Source organism: Schistocerca piceifrons, chromosome 5 (assembly GCF_021461385.2).
Source record: "Schistocerca piceifrons isolate TAMUIC-IGC-003096 chromosome 5, iqSchPice1.1, whole genome shotgun sequence".
Classification (NCBI taxonomy): domain Eukaryota; kingdom Metazoa; phylum Arthropoda; class Insecta; order Orthoptera; family Acrididae; genus Schistocerca; species Schistocerca piceifrons.
Window position 1 is genome coordinate 126,434,465 of NC_060142.1, and position 7,872 is coordinate 126,442,336.

A 7,872-nucleotide genomic window follows, 5' to 3' on the forward strand; every position below is an offset into this window, starting at 1 on the left:
ATGAAGGATGTGTGTCCAGTGGCATGCGTGCTATATGTAGTTGACAGCAGAAGGACAGCTGAAGTAGTTCAGAGAGCAGTGATGGTTGTGTTTGAGTGAGTTGCAGTGTGTATTGTCCAAAAGTGCTGAGGCCACCTCAAGCACCCTAACAAGGAATGTGAAAAATGTGTGTGGATGCAGATTACAGTGGCATTAGGTCTGTGTGTGCAAAAATGTTTTCAGGTACTCTGTGAGGCGTGTGGTGACATAACATTGTCACATCATACAGCAATGGGATGGGCGACAGTCTTTTGTGATGGCTGAATGTCATCCAAGACTGGTGCATTGACTGCAAATTCCCTGATTTTCCTTGCCTACAAAACATCCGCCGTGAACCAGCTGGTACCAAAGTGATAGTTATTGTGGCTTATGATATCCGTAGGTTAATCCTGCATCACACTGTACCACTGGGGCAGACTGTCACTGCACCCTACTATTGTAATTTGTTTTACATCACCTTCATACTGCACTGAGAAGAAAGCAATGGAATCTTCTGATATAGTGTTGAATCTGGCATAGTTGTCAAATATGGAATGTCTAGAAAACCTGCTTTCTTGGATCACTAGACAACAATTCAAGCACACCATATTAATGAGTTTTATTACAAAAGGAAATGATTACAATACTTAACTTATACTTACACAGATCTGTCGCAAGCAAGACAATAAGCAAGTTCTTCAGTATATACAAAGCCTAATATGAATGAAGTAATATAGTTGACACTTCTGTTCGGCTTGCTACTCTTGAGGCTTCTGTAGAAATGGGCCGTGGCTCTTATGTTCTCTTTGCATAGAGACCACTGCAGTCGCATTGTCGTCCTGGAGAAGGGTCAGTCAGCATGCAACTGGCTGACGTCTTTTTCACAGCTCTCTCATTCCCGACTGGCAAGCCGGCACTTGACTTTACACTGTAACATATGGCATCCCACCATCTTTTATGGCAATGCACGATTCTACATGGCGAACCCTGTGCAGGAGTTCATGGATATGTGGGGATAGGAGATACCAGAACATCACTCTATTCAACAGATATGAGTCCATGCGATTATGACCTGTTCACCAAAATGAAAGAACATTTTCATGGCACATACTACAAGAGAAGATGTTGTTCGTGGCCTAGTGCAGTTCTTACAAGACATCGCAAGAGACTCTCTTGTTTTGTTTTAGTGAGCAAAAACAACTAACGTCATATGCACCCATATCACAATTGTAGGACATGAAGGTGAAAATGGGGCTAAAAGTGACTACACATTAAGCCTAATCGACACAAGGAGAGAAAAGTCCATAAAATATGCCACAGATACAATGGGCGACATGATGTACTTTGTCCTTTGTCTTGTTGCTACAATGGATAAAAAGTAAAATTCAGTCAACAGCCCGTGCATCATTCGATAAAACAGCTGATAATACAGACGGTAAACATATATGAGAATGTAAGTGGTTAAAAAAAGGGCATACAATCAGGAAAAGGCAAATCATCAAAGGTTGATGACAATGGGCACTGTAGCGTCTCCTGGCCAGTCATCATAAAAAGCATGTGACAGAATTTTTTCCGTGTGTGTAAGACCAGTTAACATGTATCGATATAGTGCCACGCACACGGCGAAAGAGAAATAATTTAAACACGAATAAACATGACCAAGTGAAGCACTAAAGCAAGACTGTGTAAACATTTCCTAAATATATTATGTGTGTAGATAGAACATTCATAATTATTTGGCGTTTTATGCATTTTTTAACTCTGAATCCATGACATATTATCATCATCTTTGACAATCGTATTCTTGTTAAATGAATTAGTGATTATGATCTGTGCCTCAGATACAAAGGACAATTCAGTACATGTATAAATAGTAAAAAGCATTGTAATAATTTCTCTCTTCTCTTTGGGTTTCATTACGAGTAACACTTGCATGTTAAGCAAATGAATATGCTGGCCCTGAGTCTTCTGTTTATGAAGCTTGAGATCCGCCATTAGGTGAGTTGTTGTAAAAAGGTGTGTAAAATTAATGCATTTTTGTTTGAATATGTAGAGTTTGAGCAAATATGTTTTTAAAATAATTTGTAAAGTTGCCAGTCATTCGTCCCGTAAATAATTTAGACATTTTCAGCATTTAATTTAGCGGAAGCCGCTGTACCAATCTGCGAGGGCAACCGCCGCAGACGCGGCACATTTAAAAAAATATTTGCTTCAGGCATTGCAGTCATCTCGCAGGTAAAGTGAGGTAATATAATAATATTTAACATTTTCTTACAGCTTCCAGCAGTGTCAGCAGACTATGTTATATTATTCAGTGCATTTCTCAGTTTGATTTGGAAGGTACTGTTCGACATGTTCTATGCGATCACAAAAATATAACGAATAACTGTCTTATGACTTTATCATTTTCACATTTTGTGGTAAGGTCTGCTCTGTGAAACTAAAGCAATATTTTACATTCTTTCCCTGAGATTAAGAGAATGCGGGCTAGCCGCGCGCCTGTTCTAATTAACAGTATTCAAAAATCCACTGCATAATGTAACAAACATTCAGTGCTGTGACGATCATTTGAATTTCATTACTGACTTTTCTGAATAAGATGCAAGTTAGTGAGTTCAGATACTGTTTTCTTTCTTTCTTGATTATGTTACAGTAACAAGTGAATGTTTCCTACAAAATTATCCAGAGCAGATGTGGAAAAGCAATAATTTGACCCACGGTGTGCCGCATTTATGTTAAAAGTGTTTATTCCCTCTCCCACTCCATGTCTGAACTTAAAATATGTGTGCTAGTTTGACTCATAAAGCCAAAGTGAAATATTTACTCAACAATACTCAAAGTTACTTGCTTTTATGAAGAAAGAATCACCAAGTAAAGACAGTGTAATAACATTGAATCAAAACCATAGCAACTTGTTACAAGTAATTTTGTGTACTGCCATCAACTCTCAGTTTCAGTTTTATATCAGTCTGAACATTGCAAATCCAAACTTCAATATTGTAAAGCAAAGTTACTAGTTACCATGTACCTACTCACTTGCTGCTACACATATATAATCATATCTAAATAAATAAAACCACAAGCCGAATAAAATTAACTCCAGTAGTAAAAAAAAGAGAGGAAGAGTAACGGAGATGGAATAGCACAAAGTTATGGGGGATCACCACTTAACAAATGGCAATAACCAAAATTACAGTGCCCTATATGCAACCTAACTAAAATGATCTCCTTGTGGCAAGAGGAGATCAGCCAAGCCTCTGTAAAAGATTTAAGGCAGATAAGACCTGCGACCTAGTCCTGCCTTTAGAGCTTCTGTACATCTCTATTCTCGGCGAGAATACCAGAGAAAGGTACGGCAGGCAGCTTTCCTGGAGCAAGTTCCCATGAAGGGAAGACCAGTGGTGGTGCCAAAAGGGTACCACCTGCTGACATACAGCAATACAGAGATCATCAGAGGGAACGGAAGAACTAACAGGCCAAGGTAAGAGGACTGCATCCTTGGTTGCAGTGTCAGCAGCCCTGTTTCCCATCAGACTGATGTGACCAGAAACCCACATAAACATCACTGGTGGTCAAAGGAATCACTGAAGGAGGCATAGGATGTGAGACCAGCATGGCAAACAGACGACATGCATATCCACTAAGGAGAACATCACATTGGTATGACAGCAGGAGCTTGGCAGTTTCTGAATACAGGCTCTCAACTGGGGTAGTTAAAAGGTGCCAATGGGCAGACAGAAGCTACAATGGTGGATTGTATAGAGAGTATGATGGACAGACATACAGATGCATTAACGAAGCACCCAAACTCTATTTTAGAACAGACAAGGGTTAGGTACAAATCGAGTAGGGTCATCTAATCCACTCCCCAGGAAGTACTGCTGAGGACACACAGGACATTGATGGACCACGTACAGTGGGCAGCCAGATAAGACTCATTGTAGGACCTAGAAAGTTCCCTATCAAGAATGAGCTTCACGAATTTTGTAGTTTGAGCAAACAGAAGAGCAACAGGTCCAAGATGTAAAGATGGTGGAAGAAGCCCACTGTGCTGCCAGAGTCATACAAACAGTTTTGCCCGTGGAAAAGCAAAAGCCATTGTCGAAACTCCACAAGTAAGGATGATCGAGACATCTCTGAAGACCCTGCTCAACAAAGAAGTCCACGGAGAACTAAAATAGATCACAAAATCATCAAAAGGGAGCTAGATATGCCTGGAAGGAGACAGGCCATAATAGGGTTAATGGCAATAGCCAAGAGGACGACACTCAAGATGGAACCCTGAGGCACACCGTTTTCCTGCATAAAGCTGTCCAACAACGCAGAATCCACACATACCTTGAAAACTCTTGTCTTTTAAAAATTGAGGGGTTTGGCGCAAGGAGGAGGCAGCTCCACTTAATGTCTCTATTGAGTTGAACATTCTCTCTCTCAAAAAAAAAAAACAACCTTAGTTTGGTGCAAGAAAGATGCAGCTTCACCCACTAGTTTCAGACAAATCGAACAGATGGAGCTGCCTGTACTCAGAGTTCGCATAAAAACAGAGGCAGCTCCGGTAGCTGCCTCATTCTTCCCCTCAAACAATAGCAGGAAGCAGGGGTTGTTTTACGTACTGTTCAGCAGACCGGTGTAAACATCGTGCGTTCTCTGTGAGGGATATTTTTTATCGGGTTTACGATCTGTTTTGTGACTTCATTGTCATTTGATTTCATGGTTTCTGTCAATATGAGCGAATCAGAAGAGGAAGGAGCGTTTAATTGTGACTCTTCAGAAAACTATGAGCCTGGTGGAGATGAGACTTCTACTGATTCAGAAGAAGATTCAAGAAGCAGAGACGCAGTTGTTTGACCAATGAAGAGGAAAAAAGAATCGCACAAGGAACAATGGGAATGGAACATAAGAAAACAGCGGAAGGTTCACGGAAAGAAGTACAAGAGCACGAGTGGAAAAAACATGCCTCGCCGGACTACAGGTAATGATTGCAGTTGCAAATACAAGTGTTTTACTGAATTTGACATTGAAGCAAGGCATTGTATTACTAATGCTTTTAATGGCCTAATGACTAAGCATACCCAAGATGTGTATTTGTCTGGCTGCATTTAAGTTTTACCTGTTAAAATACATAGGCCAAAAAGTGGAACAGGAAAGCCCAGGGCATTTTCAAATGTTTATACTGTTCGAGTCAGTGAGAGTAATGCAAGAGTCTGTAAAAAAACATTTCTGTCACTGCATGGTGTGTCCAGAAAGCAGGTACAAAACATTGCAAAGCAACTTCTTTTGACAGATCTATCACACCAAAACCAGATGGTAGGTGAAACCATAATACAAGACCCAACAAAAATTCCAGATGAAACTGTGCAAAAAGTCCATTGTCACATTGACAGTTTTTCTAGGCAAGAATCGCATTACAGTCGATGAGACAATGGCAATAGACAGTACTTGCCTGCCGACCTCACTATCAATACATTGCATCATTTGTACATTGAGAAGCACCCTGAATCTCCAGTAGAATATGATTTTTACTTTCGGTACTTTTAGACACACTTTAACATGTTTCGGGCACCCAATATCTGACACGTGGCTTTACGTCAGTGTCTGGGAAACATACCCTCTGCCCAGACGTGATTGTAGTGTATGAAGGAGAAAATACATCCCCATAAGAGAAAGGTGCTGCAACACCGGAACGTGAAAATCGTCCAGCCCTGACACGGAGGATCAGGATGAAGCACGATCTAGCTCCCTCACAGTAAAAGCTGCATTGTAGCACTCAGAGTTCTGACACGAGAAGGGTATCACCCGACCCACCTCCACTTGTTTGCAATGGAGGAAGTCAGGGTGATAGTGGGCGGAGCTTGAAATCTCTAAAAAATACTGGCCGAAGGTATAGGAGATGGCAACAGGGTCCACTATGACATCACCTGCTACAGTCAGGCTGGAAATTGAGGAATGGACCTCGGTTCCAGAGAGCCAAAGGAGGTTGGACCACATGACGGAAGAGGGAGTGGAACTGTTAAAATAACTAGTAAAAGAAATCCAGATAGCTTTTCTGCTATACTGAAGAATGTAATGACAATGCACATGCAACTGTTTATAATGAATGCAGTTCATCATAATAGCATGATGGTGAAAATGCACAAACTGCTTTGTGGCATGCCTCAAAACAGCAAGGGATAGGGACATGGCATGGTAAAGGTGAAGTGCGAGGAATGGAATGTTTTGTGGGGGTGAAGATAACATTTGTAAAGTATTCTACCTGGTTATCACAACTGGGGAAATGGTGTTCAGTGAAGGTCGCCGGGAAGGAGTAAAGTCTCCAGTTGGCCTTAGAAAGATGTCATTTGGGTTTACATGGAGTTGGAGCAGGAGTCAGCAAACAGACTGCATACTGGAAATGGTCACTCAAGTACATGTCAGAGAGAAATGATATGCAAGCTGGCCAGTGGAGAACAAGAGGTCAAAATGGGAATAGGTGTGTGTGGAGTCTGAAAGGAATGTGGGTGCTCTAGTGCCAAGGCAGATGAGATTCAGTTGATTGTGGAAGTCAGCCAAGAGGACACCTCCCTGACAGGTTCTGGGAGAGCCCCAAAGGGGATGGTGCACAATAAAGTCACAAAGCAGCAAAAAGAAGTGAAGGAGTTGCCCAATAAGCTGGAGGAAGTCTTCCCTGTTAATGCTGCAAGACGGCAGGATAAGGAAGGTATAAAGGGAAAATGTGAAGCGAGGAAGGAAAATTCAGACTGTAACAGGAAGCAGCTGGGTTTTCAGTGAGGTGGTTTGACAGTGAACATAACCAAGAACAAGATGGTGCCGACTGAACAGTGTAATGACACATTGCATGCGTACAAAAATAGTAAAAACAACAGTTCATTGTGTGAACAGTGTAAAAAGCGTGTTATGAAAGGAATCTTATGTGTGAAGTGCAACTATTGGCTTCATTAAAAGTGAGCTAGAGTGAACATAAAATTCATAAGTGACGACCTGCCATGGTCTTTCTCTGACTGTTTGCAGTGTGAAACAGTCGAACTTGTAAGTACAATAAAGTAGAAAGATGAAATAATAAAATTGCTACAAAGTGATATGGTATCTCTGAAAAATGAGATTAAATCTCTGAAAGAAGCTAACACAAAGTTGGCAAGTGAAACAGTTTCTTGTGTATGTGGAAATTCTTTGTCAAGTACAATACAAGGACGATTCTCATGTGCAAATTTCAGTGAAAAAAGATGCAGAGGACTTACCAAGAGGAAAATCTGTAAACAAATACACCTGGAAAACAGTTACGTATAAGAAAAAGAACAAACTCGAAAATACCAGTATCTCATCAAAACAGGTTGTCGAAAATGAATTTCTCGTTATTGGCGACTACATGCTGAAAAATGTGGTACTTCCGAACTGTGATATCAATGTTTGCCCAGGCATTCAACCTCAACAACTCGCAAATAATTTTAAAAATTTCATAAAGCATGATTATAACTCCAGAAATAATAGTGGTCCTAAGACAAATTTCAAAGCTGTTATAATACATGCAGGGACAAATTCATTACGAAGCAACAGCCAGGAAGAAATAATAAATGAAACATGAAACGTATATCGCTGCCCAAAACTGTTTATACAGGCTCAAGGCTGGTAATCAGAGGAATTTTACAAAGAAGATCAGTGAGTAATACCCATGTAATTTAAACAGTGGCATTAGGGAACAGTGCGATGAACTTGGTGCAATTTTCGTTGACCCAAACAAATTCCTGAGTGACAAATGTCTGGGTAGGGATGGTGTTCATTTAAATAGACTTGGTTCAATGACTTTTAGTAAAATGCTCGTTGATATTTGTAAAATAATTAAAAAGAAGGGAAACTGAT